The sequence below is a fragment of the Ricinus communis genome, chromosome 4 (genome assembly GCF_019578655.1).
Source record: "Ricinus communis isolate WT05 ecotype wild-type chromosome 4, ASM1957865v1, whole genome shotgun sequence".
Lineage (NCBI taxonomy): Eukaryota > Viridiplantae > Streptophyta > Magnoliopsida > Malpighiales > Euphorbiaceae > Ricinus > Ricinus communis.
In genome coordinates, this window is record NC_063259.1 from 4,163,231 (window position 1) to 4,182,166 (window position 18,936).

General features: G+C 36.3%; 1 non-coding gene across 1 annotated transcript; it reads right to left on the reverse strand.

Annotated features, from left to right (window-relative positions):
• Positions 1–548: 548 nt before the first annotated feature.
• LOC112535705 lies at positions 549–655 on the reverse strand. Its single transcript, XR_003079789.1, has one exon. It is a non-coding gene; the product is annotated as a small nucleolar RNA R71 (small nucleolar RNA).
• Positions 656–18,936: the final 18,281 nt, after the last annotated feature.

Sequence of the window (18,936 nt, forward strand, 5' to 3'; positions counted from 1 at the left end):
CCGAGTACAATGGTTTCTAATTATTATTTGTTTAAATCTTGTGTTTGTTTTATTTTATTTTATTTTTCCATTTATTCTAATTTATTTTCTTATTAAGAAATTTTCAAGTAGTATATGCATATGAGAAGATCACGAAATGCTAAGAGAGCAGAAATAGTGCCATTTGATCTTTTAGATCAGAGAGACTTACAAAGCTAATAGGAGAAATAAGAAAGAACAGATGGAAAATAAAAATAACATAGTTGTAGTAGTAGAGGAGGATGCTCCAAGACTTAGGGATTCCCAAAGGCCTAAGATAAATGCAAATCCATCATGCATTTAACTGAGTGCAGCTTAAGGAACTATGAATTAGAAACGATTCACTTAATTATGTTACCTCAGTTTGATGGAGTGGGTACTGAAGACCTATTAACTTTCATGAAGGAGTTCTGCAGCACGGTGCAAACTTTGCCCTTTGCCCCTAGCTACTAGTTGAAGGATCACTTGCTACATGGAATAAGGTGTATGATGCCTTTATGATGAAATATTACTTACCTCAAAAGACTTTGGATTATAGGGCCAAAATTTGCAACTTTACTCCAAAGGAGGGAGAATCGTTTTATCATGTATGAGAAAGATTTAAAGTTTATCTTATTCAATGCCCACATCATAAATTTTCCTCTTACTTTTTAGTTTAATTTTATTGTGATAGACTAATTGCTAATTGTCAAACTTTGGTTGATACAGCTTGTGGTGGTTATTATGGAGACAAGACTGCTAAAGAGGTTAGACAAATATATGTGAATTTGGCAATCAAGTCTCAGTAGAAAGCCATTAGAGGAAGGAGACAGGTTTATAAGATTAATGCACAGAGTGATGTAACAATGCAAGTGGCTGATCTAGCAAAGCAAGTGAAGTTATTTCTTAACAAGGAGACATCCAACAAGGAAGCATATGCTTATTGTGGTATGTATGGGCATATGGCCAATGTATGCATGAACGTGGAGTTGTTAGTAGTTACCCATAAAGAGGTGAATTAGATTGAGACCTAAGAGAAACCAAAGAATGATCCTTTTTCAAATACTTACAATCTAGGGTGGAGAAATTATCCAAATCTTTGTTGAAGAGCTCAAGGAGTTGCAAAGCTAATAAGACCACCTAGGTTTCAACAGCGACCGAAATTTCAGCATCAACAATCCTCTCAGGAAAAGAAGCCTTCATTGTAGGACATGATGATGCAATATATGGCTTCTTAAGATACTACATTGAAGAAACTTGATGTAAAGATTGATAAAGTTGTAAGAACCTATCAACACCATTTTTCAGATTTAGATATTGAAGGAATTATAGAAAACTCAATGAGGAAAGTTACTACCTTTCTCGAGTCTTGAGAGGTTGAAGAAGGATGAGTCCTAGCTAGGGTTGTGAGTAATTGAACCAAAATTACTTTTCTAAGATCAATTTAGTTTTAATTGACAGAAAAAATTAAGTTTGAAGAGTGAATCGATAGTTTTTAAAAGTTTGGGAGACTAAACTGCAAGGATTTTATAAACTTTTTAGCCTTTGAGACAACCGGCTCTGCGTTCAGCCGATTCACCTGTAAATAGAGCCAATCGGCTCAGCATAGAGCCGATTGGCTCTACACTATCTTAATTGGCCTGCTTTCTGATTTTTGATGTCTGATTTAAAACGTCAGAAAATACTTTCTAAAAATATTAACAATAAGTTATTTGAATTTAAATAAATTTTAAACGAATATTCATTTAACTAGATATCCAATAAAATCAAGAGATTTAATTTATTAATCAATTATTGATATTTTATCTAATCTATCTAGGGTTTTCTAAACCATAAGGCTATAAATAGAATGTTATGACCTAGTTCTAGGGTTGGCAATTCGTAGCAGTCTACATCAATTTACCACATCAATAAGAAAAATAAAGAGTTTTTAGGCAGTCGAGAGAAAAGGCTAGTGAAGAAAGAACTCCACTTTAAGAGACTTTTCTTTAGAAGGACATAAACTTTCTTCACCCAAACAAACACTTAATCAAACCCTAAAAAGGCCTCTAGAGTTGATCGACTTTGCATATAATTAGGCTGATTTCAAGATTTTTGATGTATTTTTATCAATTTCATGCACTGTAACTTAGTTTTTAAGGTTTTCTTTAGGTTTTTTTCTAGTTGTACATGGGTTGTAATAGCTAGATTTATTTCCCGCCCCCTTTTATTTTTGCTTTTATCTATGATGGATGCCCAAATATAAGCTATATGATTACCTAATTAAAATTGGATAGATAGACTTAGGCCTTAAAAGTCGGATCTAGCTTGAAAACCGTAGTCCATTAGTTTAATTAAGATGGTAATTGGGCTTTAACTTAAAATCCATGTAGACTTATGGGCTTTGTAATGTTTAGTTAGGTGAAATTGGGGCCATATTAGATTTAGGATCACTGAATTGTGCCTCTTCATAGAAGGTAGTCAATTAGGCTTAAAGGCTAGAAATTAAAAGTATAACCTTTAATTGGGTTAGACTAGGTGGGCCTTGTATGTAATTAGTTAGTAAGTTAGGTTAAATAACTTTGATGCATGGGCTGGGCTTTAATAAAATAGGCTAGACTTAGGTGGAATATTGCAGGTTTTATACTTATACTGAGAAACATTGCCTTGTTTGTTTTAAATATGCTTTTGAGAGTTTATGGCATGCACGTTGGGCCTACTATCCCCTATTGGTAGGAAGCCCATCCCCAAAATCCTAGGGAAGAACGTGTGCTGGAGCAATAAGGTTCGAAGGATGCTTTGTATATTAATGTGTATGTTAACCCTTTTCTTTTCTATCCTTATGCATGGCATGTGCATCATGCATCTCATGCATTACATGCATCATACTAGTCCTTTTATTTTTAGCCATATAGATACTCTATTAGGTTACTGATCTCACCGAGAACTCAGACCGTGTTAGAGCTCCTTGAAAAGCCAAGACATCAAGCTTCCATAAGTGAGACCGAAGCTATATTCAAAATCGCTAATGAAAGAGCTAATCAGTAGGATGTTGAGATCCTTAAGAATGTCGTTATCGACGATCTGAGGGATGTGATCCGGGAGGAACTCCAACAGCTTTTGGCCGGAATAGCTGCAAACCAAGCTCCAGCTGCTGCTCCAATTGCACCAGCTAATCCTCTACTGCTGTTAAGCCAGTTGTAATCGAGACTATCACGAATCGCTACTGCCACGCCAATGCTAATGCCGAAGACTCTATTAGAAGAGGAGTACCTCAAAATTTCTAAGATTTTGACGAATATGTGTTGGACCAAGCCAAAAGGGAAACAACCCTTACCACTAATGAAGCTATAAGTGGCTTAAGTGCTAGGCTTGAGAAGATGCAAGGCATGCTGGAAATCAAAGGATTGGACCCAACTTATGATTTTGAGGAGTGAGTGCTTATTAGTGAGGAGAAGCTGCCTGCAAAGTTTAGTATGCCTAAGATGAACAAGTTCAACAAGACTGGTGATCCGAAGGTTCATCTAAAGCAGTACGTCACCATCATGGGAACTGCACAATTGAGTAAGAGCCAAATTGTCAAGCTATTTGTACTGTCACTAGGACCTGATGTGAATTGGTATCAAGGTTTGGAAAAATCCGTTAAAGCTAAGTAGTGTTATTTGTGTAATTCATTTGTTAAATAATATGACTATAATACTTAGTTGGAACTCTCAATTAGAGATCTTGAGTCTAGCAAACATAAGCCAAACGAGTCTTTCTCTGATTTCTTGACTAGGTGGAGAAACAAGGTTGGATTGATGAAGAGCAAGCCTTCTAAAAAGGACTAAGTTCGTATGGTGATTTGAAATGTTCTTCACGGTTAGGCCAAAAGGCTTTAGAAGATGAATCCGAAGATTTTCATGGACCTATATGATGATGGGCTTCATGTTGAGGAGATTAAGAATGATGAAAGGAAAACTGTGAGGTCTAAGATGCTGGAGCAAAGGATATCTGAGTAGACAATGATTCTGACAAAGAAGCGAGTCAGTGGGAAAGGACACGGGGATTCAAGAACTGAAGCAGGTCGAGAAAGCTCCCGAAGGGGATAATGTATTACTAGAATAGCTAAAGAAAGAAAAGAAGACAACCGGCATCTAGGAGTTACTGATGCACTCATCAGATCACATAAAGGCTATAATTCGAGCCTTGTCCATTATAAGCATTAGCACAGCAGCTACCTCCAAGGAAATTATCAAAATGGTAATTGACAATACCATTGAGATAATCACTTTCTTGGATAAAGACTTACCACTTAAGGGAAGAGAACATAACAAGGCTCTTTATATAGTGGCAGAAGTTAAGGGGGAAAAGACCTATGTGATATGGTAGATGATGGGTCAACCATTAATGTGTGTCCTTCACGCATACTCCTTAAGCTGGGAATGACTTTGAAAGATCTAAAGCCATCAAATATGGTGATAAGAGCCTATGACAAGACAAAAAGAGACGTGGAAAGAACGTTCTCAGCACTAATAAAGACGGGTCCTATTGAATCATGAGTGGAGTTTATTGTCTTAGACATTCTAATAACTTTTGCATTGTCATTGGGTAGGCCATAGTTCCATGCCCTAGGAGGAGTGCCTTCCACTGTAACTAAAAGGTGAAATTTCCTTATGAAGGTGAAATAGTAACCATTAACACTGAAGGTGGTAAGATTGTCTTAATTATTCAGGAAGCTACGAAGGAGCTAGAAGCCCCTACTAGATTCCAAGTTGTTGTTCTCTACGAGGACCACATGGATCCTAAAATAGCTAGCATGTTCAAACAAATGGATTTCATGCCTAGAATGGTGCTAGAAAAGAATGAGTAGGATATTGCAGAGCTACCAGACTTTAAAGGTCAGAAAACTTTGCACGGGCTGGGTTACCATGAAGATGAAGGTGAGGGCAAACCAAAAGGTAAGACTATAAAAGACATATTTGTCCAAGAGTATAAGACTTACTCTAAGGAGCCCGAGCCTGTTATAATAGCTAGGACTGAGGTGCCGGGCTTTGAGATATTCAAGAGTCTGATCGTTGATACGACGATTGAGTTAAGCATTAAGGAAGTCCATGAAAAGGTCACCACTAAGGTTGAGGAGCTGAAGCCAAAGGAACTAGCCGCTACGCATGAGAAGTTGAATCAACAAGAACTAGCTACCCTGATAGAGGGCTAAATCATTGATGTATTAATAACATCTATAAGGACAATGTTTCTTTTCTTTCAAATATCAATGATATGAACGATATTTTGCTCACTTGTGCGATGTTTTTCCTGATGATAGTGTGCATTTTGATAATCATGACATGTGCATGTTTGACATCAATTTCATACAAATTGACTCATTTAATCTAGGCATAAATGAAAACCTAAGGAACATTGTGATAGCTCATGATATAACTCCCGAGGAAAGGAGGGAATTATAAAAAATAATGGAAAAAAGGAAAGAGGTATTTGCTTGGTCGTATGATGACATGCCAAGGTTAGATAGAAAGATAGTGGAGCACCACATCCCAACCTATCCGCACATCAAGCCAATCAAGTAGGAAATGAGAAGGCGAAGGCCGAAATAGGCAGAAAAGATTCAGAAAGAAGTTGCTAAGAAGGTGAAAGTTAATTTCCTCGATGTATTCGATTATCCCGAATGGTTGGCGAACATCATCCCGGTGCCGAAGAAGGATGGTAAAGTAAGAATGTGCATGGATTATCGGGATCTAAAAAAGGCCACGATGATTTTCCTCTCTCTCACATAGACATTATAATTGATAGCGCAACCTCGAGTGCTATGTACTCTTTTATCGATGGTTTCTCCGAATACAACCAGATCATGATGGCAGTAGTAGACAAGCTGAAGACCTCGTTCATCACCGAGTATGGGACATACTGCTATAATGTTATGCATTTTAGATTAAAGAATGGAGGGGTACCTTATCAGAGAGCAGCCACTACCTTATTTCATGACATGATGTACAAGGAGGTAGACGTATATATGGATGACATGATGGTCAAGTTTGAAACAAGGGAAGGGCACTATTAGGCTCTTGATAAGTTCGTAGGACGAGTGGAAAGGTATAACCTGAGGCTTAATTCGAAGAAGAGCGTATTCGTGTTAATATGAGGCAAGCCGCTGGGTATATAGTGAGTCAACGGGGAATATAGATTGATTCAGACAAGGTAAATGCTATTCAAGAGATCCCAGTCTGAAAATAGAGAATGAAGTTAGACGATCTAGGACGCCTGCAATACATCAGCAGGTTCATTTTAATGGTTTGTGATCCTATATTCAAGCTTTTGAGGAAACACCAACCTGTTATATAGGATGAACACTATGAAAAGCTTTTGACAGGATTAAAGAATATCTAATGAAGCCACCGATACTAAAGCCACAGAAGGATGGAAAACTGATGATTCTATACTTAGCCTTAGAAGAGGAAGCCATAGGTGCAATGGTAGCGCAATATGGACCCAACAAAGTGGAGCATGTAGTGTATTATCTCAGTAAGAAGTTGTTGTCTTATGAGTCGAAGTATAACCTCAAAAAGAAGACGTGCCTAGTCATGATATGGGCTACAAAGAAGTTAAGGCATTATTTCAAATCTTATAAAGTGCAAGCAATCTCGAAAATCGACTTACTGAAATACCTGTTTAAAGCTTTGTCTTTTACAGAAAAACTGGCTAGACGATTAGTAATCTTGAAAAGAATTGACATCGAGTACATCACCAAGAAGGTAGTCAAGGGCAGCATTGTAGCGAAGTCTTTAGCTCAGAATGTGATTGAAGGAGATGATCCTTGGGATATGAAATTCCTTGATGAGAATCTAAGGGTAATTGAGATTCAAAAATGGAATATGTACTTTGATGAAGCTGTAAACGCGAGAGGTGCAGCGTTAGGGGTAGTTTTGATTATGCCAAAGGGAGAACTGCTACCAATGGCTAAGAGATTGGATTTCAAAGTGACTAATAATATGGGGGAGTATGAAGCATGTTTATTTGGATTAGAAGTAGCCGTGGTGGTAGGAGGGAGGCAACTGATGGTTTATAGAGATTCCATGCTAGTGATCCAATAAGCCATTAAGGAATGGGATGTGAAAGAGGAAATATTGAAACTATATGTCAATTACCTCAAAACTTTGGTTTGCAATTTTTCTAAATGTTCGTTCATACACTTGCCGCGAGATGAGATTCAGATAGCGGATGCGCTAGCTACTTTATCATCAATGTGGGATAACCCTTCATAACTTCTAATGAAGTCATTGATCATAAGGTCAGGAGCACCCTGTTATCAAAGACACTGGGTCATACAAGTTCAAATGGGACTAGAAGAGAAGCCATGGTTCTACGACCTAAAGAGATTTGTAGAAGACAGGTGTATTTAAAGGAAGCAACTGTAAAGGAAAGGTACGTGCTGTGGATACAGGCTAGAAGTTACCTCAGCCATGAAGGAGTGTTGTATAGAAGAATGGCTTCAAGTGTTCAGCTTCAATGTGTTACTAAGATAGAAGCGCAAGCAGTGATGGAAGAAATGCATAAAGGAGTGTGCGGGCCTCATATGAATGATATAATCATGATTAGGAAGATCACCTGTCAAGGCTATTACTAATTAACGATGGAAAAGGACTGTATAGCTTTAGTAAGAAAATGTTGTGAGTGCCAGCTTTACAGTGACCTAAGTCATGTACCTTTGACTGAGCTACATAACTTGACATCCCCATGGCCTTTTATAGCTTGGGGAATCAACATCATCGGAGAGATAAAACCTCTTTCAAATAGTCATAGATACATAGTAGTAGCGATCGACTATTTCCTCAAATGGATTGAGTCTGAGTCATTCACTACCGTGGGGGCAAGACAAATGGCCAGGTTTATAGAAAAGAATCTGATTTGCAGATATGGAGTCCCACATCACATTGTGATAGGTAATGGCTTGCAATTCATAAGCAAAACAGTAGACTTGTTAGCAGAGTACAAGATCGAGCATCGCAAGTCTTCTTTGTATAGACCTCAAGCAAATGGAGCGGTGGAAGCAACTAACAAGAACTTAAAGAAAATTCTCTCAAAGATGATATGGAATAACAAGGATTGGTCGTTTCAGTTACCCTTTGCACTTTGGGAATATCAAACAACTGAGCTAATGTCGACTGGCTAGACTCTATACTCTTTAGTGTATAGGACTGAAGTGGTCTTACCAAGTAAGCCGGAGCTGAAGTCTTTGAGAGTTGTATTGGAGACAAAAATACTAGAATGCCAATGGGCTGAGTAGAGGTATCAACAGTTGGCTTTGGTTGATGAAAAAAGGATGAAAGCCCTATATCAGATGCAGTTATACTAGAAACGGATTGCTAAGGCATTCAATAAGAAAGTGAAGTCAGTAAGGATCTGAGCTGGAGATTAGTATTGAAAGACACAAGACTTGTTGTATTTGACCCAAGAGGGAAGTTCAAACCTAATCAGGAAGGCTCGTACTTGGTAAAGAAAATCATGCCTAAGGGTACTGCTAAGATATCAGATTTGGAGGGAAATGAGTTCTCTGAACCAAACAACCTGGATTGTCTCAAGAAATATTATGTATAATAAAAATATAATAGAAAATGCCAATCGGAAAATTCAAAAAGTGTTGGTCAGGCAAAAATCAAGGCAATAAGAAAAACTAATCAATTAGAAAATCCGAAAAGACTGGCTGATGACAGGAGTTGTATCATGAGAAATCAAAATGTACCCATCTAGGCCTTCATTAAATGAATAAAATTTTGGATTCTTATCAAATGTATTTATATCTATTTATTACTTTACACACTAACTAAAAATAAAAACTAAGCTAAAGTACTATGCAGAATGAATGAGATCTAAAAAGAAATATATTCTTTTTTCATTTTCCTCTCTTTGCGTCTGCATTTGCCTTTAGAGTCAGCAGCTAGCTCTCGGGTCTTCTTGAACCTCGCAAATCCAGGGTAGGTGGTAATCTGAAGCTCAACCCAAGCTTTGTAGTTGTCATCTATAGTCAGGTCGCCTTTGAAGTCAAGATTGTGCTCTATGTCCTAGCGAGGCCAGAGTCTCCCAGCGAGGCTAGAGTCTTTCCATCTTGCCTAAGAAATCTTGTATGAGTGGGAAGCCTTCAAATTCATGAGGGAATTCCAAAATCTGCTGCTTCTACCTGTACTGGCGACAAAGTCTCAAGGGTGTGTAGAAAGTGGATGCCCTCAATCCAAGTAAAGGCATACAATTGCCGTATATCTTAAGTGTGACATGCTTGATTCTCCACCATGGATAAGAGTAGTGAATAAGTGTATCTGTGATGCCTTTCATCCAAAAAACCCATCCATCATCATGGTCCCACAGGGTAACGGCTGATTGAACTTGCACGTGCCTCGGCTCGTATTTATCGATGTTCCTTGGGATGGTCAATATCTTCAGATTTTTGTACAACCAAATCTATAAAAGAAAATGAAAAAGAATAAGGAAAGAGAAAAATAATGTTTAATTTGAAAATCCAAAAGGGCGGCTCAGGCTAAAGTTAAGGCATTAATAATAAAGAAAAAAGAGTGATTTGGTTGTCTACTTGTAAGAGAATGAGGCTACCATCAAACCGTTGATGGGTTTTCTACATGTCTAGCTCAATGATGGTCTTAACTAGAATAATGGGTATAGGCTTTGCTTCATGCTCCACTTGATCAACGATACCAGTAATTATGATATCTCCTTCTCCCTAAGGAGTAGTTAGCAGAAATTAGAAATAAAGACAAAACCCCAGCATCCGAATCCAAGTAGGTGTTTCTCTTTCTTTCTTCTTACAACAAGAGATTATAGAAGCTAGACAAATATGCTCACCAACAGAATGGGAAAGAACTTCGGCTGGGGGCATATGTTGTCAGCACCCCTTTTCTAGATCTAGATATCGAGGGAAAAATAAAGAACCCTATAATGAAAGTTACTACCTTCTTGGGTCTCGGGGGATGAAGAGAAGGTGAATCCAAGCTAGGGTTGGCATTAATCCAGCTAGAATTACCTTTTTAAAATCAATTTGGACTCATTTGTTAAGAAAAATAAAGTTCGAGGGTCAAAACGGCAGTTTTTACAAATTCAGGAACCTAATTATAAAGTTTTCAAACTTCTTCTACATAGAGCCAATCGACTCTATAGCCGATTGGGTTTTTACAATCTGATGTCGTTATTTTCGATGATCTTATGTCCAGATATAGATTCTATAAGGTCTCCTTGACGATAATCATGATTTTTATTAATAATTATTTGAATTTAAGAATTTAAATTGAATATCTATCAGATTATTTTGAAATCTATTGTCATTCTTAGAGTTTCCCTTGAAACCCTACCTCTATAAATAGAAAAAAGTGATTAGGGTTAGAGTTAATAATTAAGAATTGAGATTTGACAACAAGTGATATCGACAATTGAAAAACAGTAAGAAAGAAAACATACAGAGAAAAACTAGAGAGAAAATAAAGAAAAGACTGTCGTTCTTATTTGAGAACAGAAAATTCAAGCCACTAAGAAAGAACATTTTTTTGAAAGAAACCACTAAGAAAGAACTGTTTTTGGAAACCTGTTTTCTAAATGAATAGAAGATTTCTCCACACCAGATCTTGCACTGGATTCCTACCTGGTCTTTGACTCAACTACATCCTTATCACCTAAGACTCACATATCTATCAACTAGAGTGACAATATGATTAGAACATAAAATTGGTTCCTTTGTTCCTGTTTTTTATTTCCTTTGTTATTTATTGTTGAAACATGATTAGGATTTTGATTTAAGATCAGTATGATTAGATTGAGATTTTTGTGAATATGCATGATTATTGGATTTTGAATATGATAATAAGAACTCTAGGGTTATGAAATATGATATTGTGCCAATTAGAGTTTTGGATCTAAAAAGTAATCCTATGATTAATGATTAGATCTATGTTTCCATTATGATTAGGTGGTTAAATATGTTTAAATAATCATGAATGATTTGCCATCTGTTAGTTTACTGTACTTTAGGTTTTTTATCAGTTTAGGATTTTGATCGTTCAATTGACTTTTATTTTATTTTAATATTTTTATTCTATTTTCTTTTACTATAATTGATTTTATTGTCTGTGCATGTGAAATTCGGCTCTAGGATGCAAAATACACTGAATAATCGTTGGAAGTCCAGCTTAGAATCCTAAAGTCGATCGGCTCAGTACGGAGCCAATTGGCTCTGTGTTGAGCCGATCGACTCTCCATATAGAGCCGATCGGTTGTTCAAGCCCAGTCTCCACTTTGCTTTTTGAAAATTTCTAATGTATTCCGACATTCTATATAGTTTTTAGGCCTTTTTCTTTAGCAATCGTAGTTATAAGCCGGGTTGTAATAATTAGGTTTTACTTTCTGTCTTTATTTTGTTTATTTCTTTTATTTCATGATTAATTAAATATGTTTTATATGATTGATTAATTAAAATGGGCCACATAGACTTAGGGTTAAAACTGGATCCAACATGAATGTTGTAGTCCAATAGGCTAATCAACATTAACTAGGCTTGAAATCCTAAAATCTAAGTAGACTTAGCGGGTGTTGGCATGCTTTAGTTAGGACTTGGGCTTAAATAGAATTAGGATCACAATTAACAGGCTCTCATAATAAGTAGTCCATTAGGTGTAAAGACTAGAAATCAAAAGCATAACATGTATTTGGGCTAGATTAAGTGAGCCTTACACATAATTAATTAGTAGATTAGGCTAATAACTCTAATATGGACTAGGCTGAATACAAATGGGCTAGACTTAGGTGAATTATGTGTGTCGTTTTAGCATGCCTATGTATAAATTGCTTACATTTATCGGGAATAATTTGTTAAACAGTAAAATTAAAGACTAATATACACAAATAAGGAAGTTGGCTTCCAGATCCATCTCTAGACTCTGTGGCGTAAGCTTCCTTAAATCTGAGAAATGCCATTCACTAGTAAAAGTGCCTCGACGATTACCCAGGTGGCGACTCCCATCTCTGCACTAGTCTCAGTAACTAGTTAGCATGTTCCCAATTAGGTTCAAAAGCCTTATGGTGCCGTAGTCGCTAAAAATAGTTGGGTGCGCGCCCAAAACCGCTGCCGACAATGGAGACTCCACTAGGAAAAAGAGAAGCTGATTCGAGTGTATGTTTGTCATTAATTTTATTATTTGATAGATTATTCTTGCATCATTACACTTTCACACACTGTACACTTTAGTCCCAATAACACCGATGGTGTCGGCTAGCGGTTCTTTAGCTCCACTCAAATCCTAGAATTACGACACTGGCTACAATTACTCACAAGTAATGAGTGAATTTCTTTCGTCGCATGGACCCTTTAGTGGGGAGACGAGTTAAGAAAGAACAATTTTTGCTTATAGGAGCCTTTTATCCTTACCCAAGACTCAGCTCATGCTAATGATCGTAGTAATCTCTCTTAGGTACCCTTGTTGCTTGCTGTGTGAGATGTTTTTCCTTGTAAGTATCTTAAGCCCAACTATTAAAAGGCCTTGGCTCATAAATGTGGAACCAGGCTCTAGACCCGAAATATGCAGGCTTTTATGCTTATATTGAGAAACATCACTTTGTTTATTTAATATACTTTAAGAGCTTATGGCATGCGTGTCGAGACTACTATCCCCTGTTGATAGAAAGCCCAAACTTAAAATCTTAAGGAAGAAAGACTCACCATGAACCATGTGTAGAAGTAATAAGGTTGGAAGGATGAACTATATATTACTGTGTATGCTATACATGCATCATGCATCCTATACATTCATGCATTATACTAACACGTTATTTTTTTAGCCATTTTAGATTATTATCCTTACTCTGGATAAGACAGGAATGGATATTAAGAGGGCCCATTTCACTAGCAATCAAGACAAGAGCCCAAGAAGTAGCACTTCAGAAGTTGAAATAAAGATAGCCTACAAGCAAGACATTGATGCTATCAATACTGCAATTATGGTTGACCTAAGGATTATGATCTAAGAGAAATTCCAACAAGTTTTGGCTAAGATTTTTGGGAAAAAAACTATCCAAAAGACTACTACTGCCCCTACAACTACTGCTGCTGCTATTCATGATATGGAAGCACACGGTGAGCACCTCTAGAACTTAGATGACTACATGCTAGAACAAGCTAAGAAATAGTCTGCTCTTATTGCAAAAGTTGTTATGGAATTTAAGATTCTGCATAGTTTGACTAAAAGGCTCGACAAGATGCAAGATATGCTAAAAGATCAAGGTTTAGATTCACCCTTTGATTTCAATGAAATGATGCTGATTGGAGAAGACAAGTTGCCTCCTAAATTTTGTATGCCTGAAATGCAGAAGTTTAATGAAACTAGAGATCCAAAGGTGCACCTGAAGCAATATTCTACTATCATGAGTATTACTCATTTGGCTAAGACCCAAATCATCAAGTTGTTTATACTCTCATTAAAAGGGCTAGCTGTGAATTGGTACCATGAGTTGGAAAAGCCCATCAAGTCTGATTAGAGAAGGCTTTGTGATGTATTTTTGAAGCAATATGGCTACAATACTCACCTAGAAGTCTCTATAAGGGATTTGGAATCAATAAAGCAAATCCTAATGAATCCTTTTTTGAATTCTTGACTAGATGGAGGAACAAGCAATTTTAATGAAGAACAAGCCTTCTGAAAAGGATCAAGCTCAAATAGTAGTTTGAGATGTTCTCCCATACTGGGTGGAAAAGCTGCAGATGATGAATCCCAAGACCTTCGCAAGCTTGTACAATAATGGCTTACAAGTAGAAGAAATTGAAAATGCTAAAGCTGGTTGGAGCATGAAAAACTCTGAAGCTATAGAGACTGAAAAGCTACCATCTTTAAGATGATGAAGCTTCACAAGATTCATATGTCGATTTAGAATAATGATTTTGATTTTAGTTAGGATCGATGATAAAACTTTGATTTTTTGCTTATTTAATGTTTATCTTAATGGTATTTTGCATGATAATGATTACTATATGAGCATGTTTAACATTAGTTCTTTTTGAATGGTTTATTTAATCTGGTCAAAAATGATAATCCTAAGTAATTTCTACTACATACAATTTAACTCTTGAAGAGAGAGAAAGTGAGAAAAAAGAAAGAAAAAGTTAGTATTTGATATGCACAATTGAAGTCAAGATAATAGAATTATTCAACATACCGGGGGCAAAGCAAGAAGGCCAAATTCATCCATCATTACATAACAACCTTAAAATTGGTGTCCCTGAAGATTAAAAGATGTTGACCATTAATGCTCTAAACCTGAAAAATGCAAGATCGATTGCATCTAACTCCAAAAAGAAATTTAGATTCGAGCTGGAAAACTTCCATATCAGAAAAAAGATTAAGCTCGAAGATGCTAGAAGGAGTACAAATCTTTAGGGGCAATAAGTTCACAAGTTTCAGATACTATCTTTTGAAAAAATAGAAAAAAAATAGAGAGACCGATCCTATTGACTAGAGGACCTGTATAGGCTAGTCAGACAAAAGTTAAGAAGATAAAAGGTGAGAGAAAAATATTTGACTAGAAAATCCAAAAGGACTAGTTAATAACAAGAGTAGTATTATGTGAAATAGAAAATGTACCTGTTTGTGCCTAGAATTAATGAACAAAATTTGATTAGAACTTTTTTAAAACTTTCATATCAATTTTCATTGCTTGTGCACTGCCAGAAGGAGAAAATAAAATAAGAAGCAGAATCTACAAGATCTAAATAGAAGCAAGGTCATTTTTTTCTTCGACTTTTCTTCTTGTGTTTCTTGCAGGAAAACTAAAAAATTTATAGTACTCAAGTCTTCATCAATCTTGACACCATGCATAATAAATTGGCAGAACCAAAGTCTTTTAGCTTTCATTCAAGAAATCTTACCTTAGGGGAAGTTCTGAAAATTAGTGAAATCATCTACAAGCTCGATAAAAGAGACTACAAGTACCCGAGTAACCAAATATGCAAAAGGAGAAAATAAAGAAAAGTATAAAGAAATGAATACACTAAATTGAAAACCCAAAAGGGCGGCTTAAGCAAATATAATCTACTAAGTTAAAAGCTCAAAAGGGCAGCTTAGGAAAAAGTTAAGACATCAACTTGCTAAGTTGAACACCTGAAAAAGCGGCTTAGGCAAAAGTTAAGGCGTAAAAGTAAGAAAGAAAAAAGAGATTTGGTTGCTATCTGCATGAGATTTTCATAAAGCCAATTGTCATTACACAAGTATCAGTATAGCCCCAAGGCAAAATGATTCAGTCTTAGCATGCTTGAGTTATCTCTAGATTTGCACTTCCTGTTGTCACCATGACTTTCAAATTTCTGATATGTTGATCGTCTTTGTAATTTTCTATTTAGCTCCATGCCCCGTGACCAAAGAGTAGACAACCTACTTGTCAAAGCGTCAATCTTTTGCCGATGAGCATCGAAATGCCTCTGTCCAAATTAAAGGTTGATTTTTAAAAATGCATTTCATGTCATACATAACATGCATATCACATACCTTCACTACTTTTGCTTGATGAGATCTATATGTATACTTGTGTATATATTACTAACCTGTAACTAGAAAATAAAAAGAAGTTCAAAAAGAAATAAAGCACTTAAACTACACTCAAGTTTACCTTCCGAAGCAGAAGATGCATCAGTTTACTTCTCAAAGCAGACGTTTATCAGTTTACTTCTTGAAGCGAAGATTATCAAGCTTAGTTGCTGAAGTTGAAGATCATCAACTTATATCTCGAAGTGGAATAATCATTATCCTAGAGTAGAATATCATTAGTTCACATCTCGAAGTGGAAGTTATCCAAGAGAGTAAGTACATGCCAAATCATAACCCAAAGTGGAAATTACAATATAATGGTATCCCAAAGTGAAAAGTAATAAAGAAGCCAGAGGAAAGTCTCTGCAAGTACAAAATTGACGAGCGTGGTTCCTAAATCAGTAGGCGTGGTCCTTAAATCAGCGGATGTGGTTCCCACATCAATGGGCATGGTCCTTAGATCATAGGTCGTGGCTCCCAAATCAAACAGGCATGGTTCCTAGATCAGCGGACGTGGTTCCTAAATTCTCGGGCGTGGATCCCAAAATCAGACGGGCGTGGTTCTTAAATCGTCCGATGTGGCTCCCAAATTAGATAGGCATGGTTCTGAAAACCAATGATTGTGGTTCCTAAATCGAACATGTGTAGTCCTTCAATCAAAATGGGCAAAGTCCTCAATTAAAGCAGGCGAAGTCCTCAAACACACAAGCAGTGAAGTCCTTAATCTAAGCAGGCGAAGTTCTTAACCTAAGCAAGCAAAGTCCTCAGCCCAAACAGGCAAAGTCCTCACCCTAAGCAGGCAAAGTCCTCAACTTAAGCAGGTGAAGTCCTCAACCCAAGCAGGCGTGTTCCCTACATCAAATCAACAATCAAAATTTAAGCTTATGAGGTGTGGCTTCTACAGCTCACATATCCTTTTGCTATATCCTTGATGTCTATGATTTGTCTTAATTTATTTAATACATTGCATGCTCATAAATTTCAACAAATCAGGGGCAGTTATGAGCACCCTTTTTCTAGATCTAGCTATCGAGGGAAAAACAGAAAACTCTATGATGAAAGTTACTACATTCTCAGGTCTCAAGAGATGAAGGAAGGGCGAATTTAAGGCTAGGGTTTCCGTTAATCCAGCTAGAATTACCGTTTAAAAATCACTTTAGACTCAATTGTTAAGAGAAATAAAGTTCGAGATCAAAATGGCAGTTTTCACAAATTTAGGGACCTAATTACAAAGTTTTCAAATTTCCTCTACATAGAGCTAATCAGCTCTACATAGAGCTTATCGGTTCTATGTAGAGCCGATCGGGTTTTTGCAATTTGATGTCGTTTTTCTCAATAATTTTATGTCCAAATATAGATTCTAGAAGTTTTCATTGACAATAATTATGATTTTTATTGATAATTATTTAAATTTAAAGAATTTAAATTGGATATTTATCATATTATTTTGAAATCTATCGTCACCCTTAGGGTTTTCTTGAAACCCTACCTCTATAGATAGAAAGAGGTGATTAAGGTTAGGGTTAACAATTAAGAACTAAGATTTGGCATCATTGAAAAACACTAAGAAAGAAAACACATAGAGAAAAACTAAAGAGAAAAGAAACAAAAAGACTGTCATTTTTATTTGACAACAGAAGATTCAAGCCACTAAGAAAGAACCATTTTTGGAAAGAACCTACTAAGAAAGAACTATTTTGGAGACCTATTTTCTAAATTCACAGAAGATTTCTCTACACCAAATCCTGCACTAGATTCCTACCCGGTCTTTGACTCAACTGCATCCTCATCACTTGAGACTCGTAGATCTATGTTTTTATTAATGATTAGGTGGTTAAATATGTTTAATATAATCATGAATGATTTGCCATATGTTAGTTTATTGTACTTAGGAGTTTTTATCAGTTTACGGCTTTGATCGTTCAATTGACTTCTAATGTTTTTATTCTATTTTCTCTTATTCTAATTGATTTTCTTGTCTTTGCATGTGAAATTCGGCTCTAGGATGCAAAATACACTAAAGAATTGTTGAAAGTCCAGCTTAGAACCCTAGAGTCAATAGGCTCGGTGTAGTGTTCAAGCCCAACCTCCATTTTTTGCTTTCTTTTTGATAATTTTTAATGTATTCTAACGTTCTATATAGTTTTTAGGTCTTTCTCTTTCGGAGTCATAGTTGTAGACCGGTTTTAATAATTAGGTTTTATTTTCTGCCTTTATTTTGTTTATTTTGCTTATTGCATGATTAATTAAATATGTGTTATATGATTGATTAATTAAAATGGACCACAGAGACTTATGGTTAAAACTAGATCCAATATGAATATTATTGTACAATAGGATAATCAACATTAATTGGGCCTAAAACCCTAAAATCTAAGTATTATTAGCAGGCCTTGGTATGCTTTAGTTTGGACTTGGGCTTAAATAGAATTAGGATCACAATGGACGGGCTTTCTCATAATAAGTAGTCCCTTAGGTCTAAAGGTTGGAAATCAAAAGCATAACATGTAATTGGACTAGACTAGGTGAGCCTTACACATAATTAATTAGTAAATTATGCTAATAACTCTAACATGGGCTGGTTTGAATACAAATAGGCTAGACTTAGATGAATTATGTGTATTGTTTTGGTATGCCTGTGTATAAATTGCTTGTATTTATAGGAAATAATTTGTTAAACAATAAAATTAAAGACTAATATACACAAATAAGGATGTTGGCTTCTAGATCATTCTTTGGACTCTGTAGCGTAAGCTTCCTTATGGAATCTGAAAAGTGCCACTTATTAGTAAAAGAGTCCCGGTGATTACCTAGGTGGGGAATCGCATCTCTGCGCTAGTCTCAGTGAGTAGTTAGTGTGTTTCCGTTTAAGTTGAGAAGCCTTACAACGTTGAAGTCGCTAAAGAAAATTGGGTGCACGTCCAAAACATCGCCCACACTTGTCAAATAGCTCCACTAATTTGCCAGGAAAGAGGTCGTTAACCCTTGACAAAGCAATCAGATGAGAAGAATCCATAGAGCCTCTAAGAATGGCAGAGAACACCTCAAGCATAGGGCACAGTTCTTGCACGTTGAATATAAAGACATGGTCTCTTGACATAAAAAGTTGATAACAGAATGAAGAAACCCATAATCAAGCTTGGTCTGTTGCATGGCTTTGAACTATGAAATATGAAATTTCCTAAGTCTGATCCAATTAACAACAGTTATGGTTTTGAGAAGAGTTTGTAGGGCTTTGCCACTTTTTTGAGTTATGTTTTTTGGTTTTTAAAGATAAAAATCAAATATGGGGAAGTGTGAGGGGTGCATGTGTATTTATAGGCCTCAATTTAGAGTTAAATTCGAACTTTGAAATTGTAGAGTTGAATCGGCCGAGTGTACAGTCGATCAGCTGTATGAC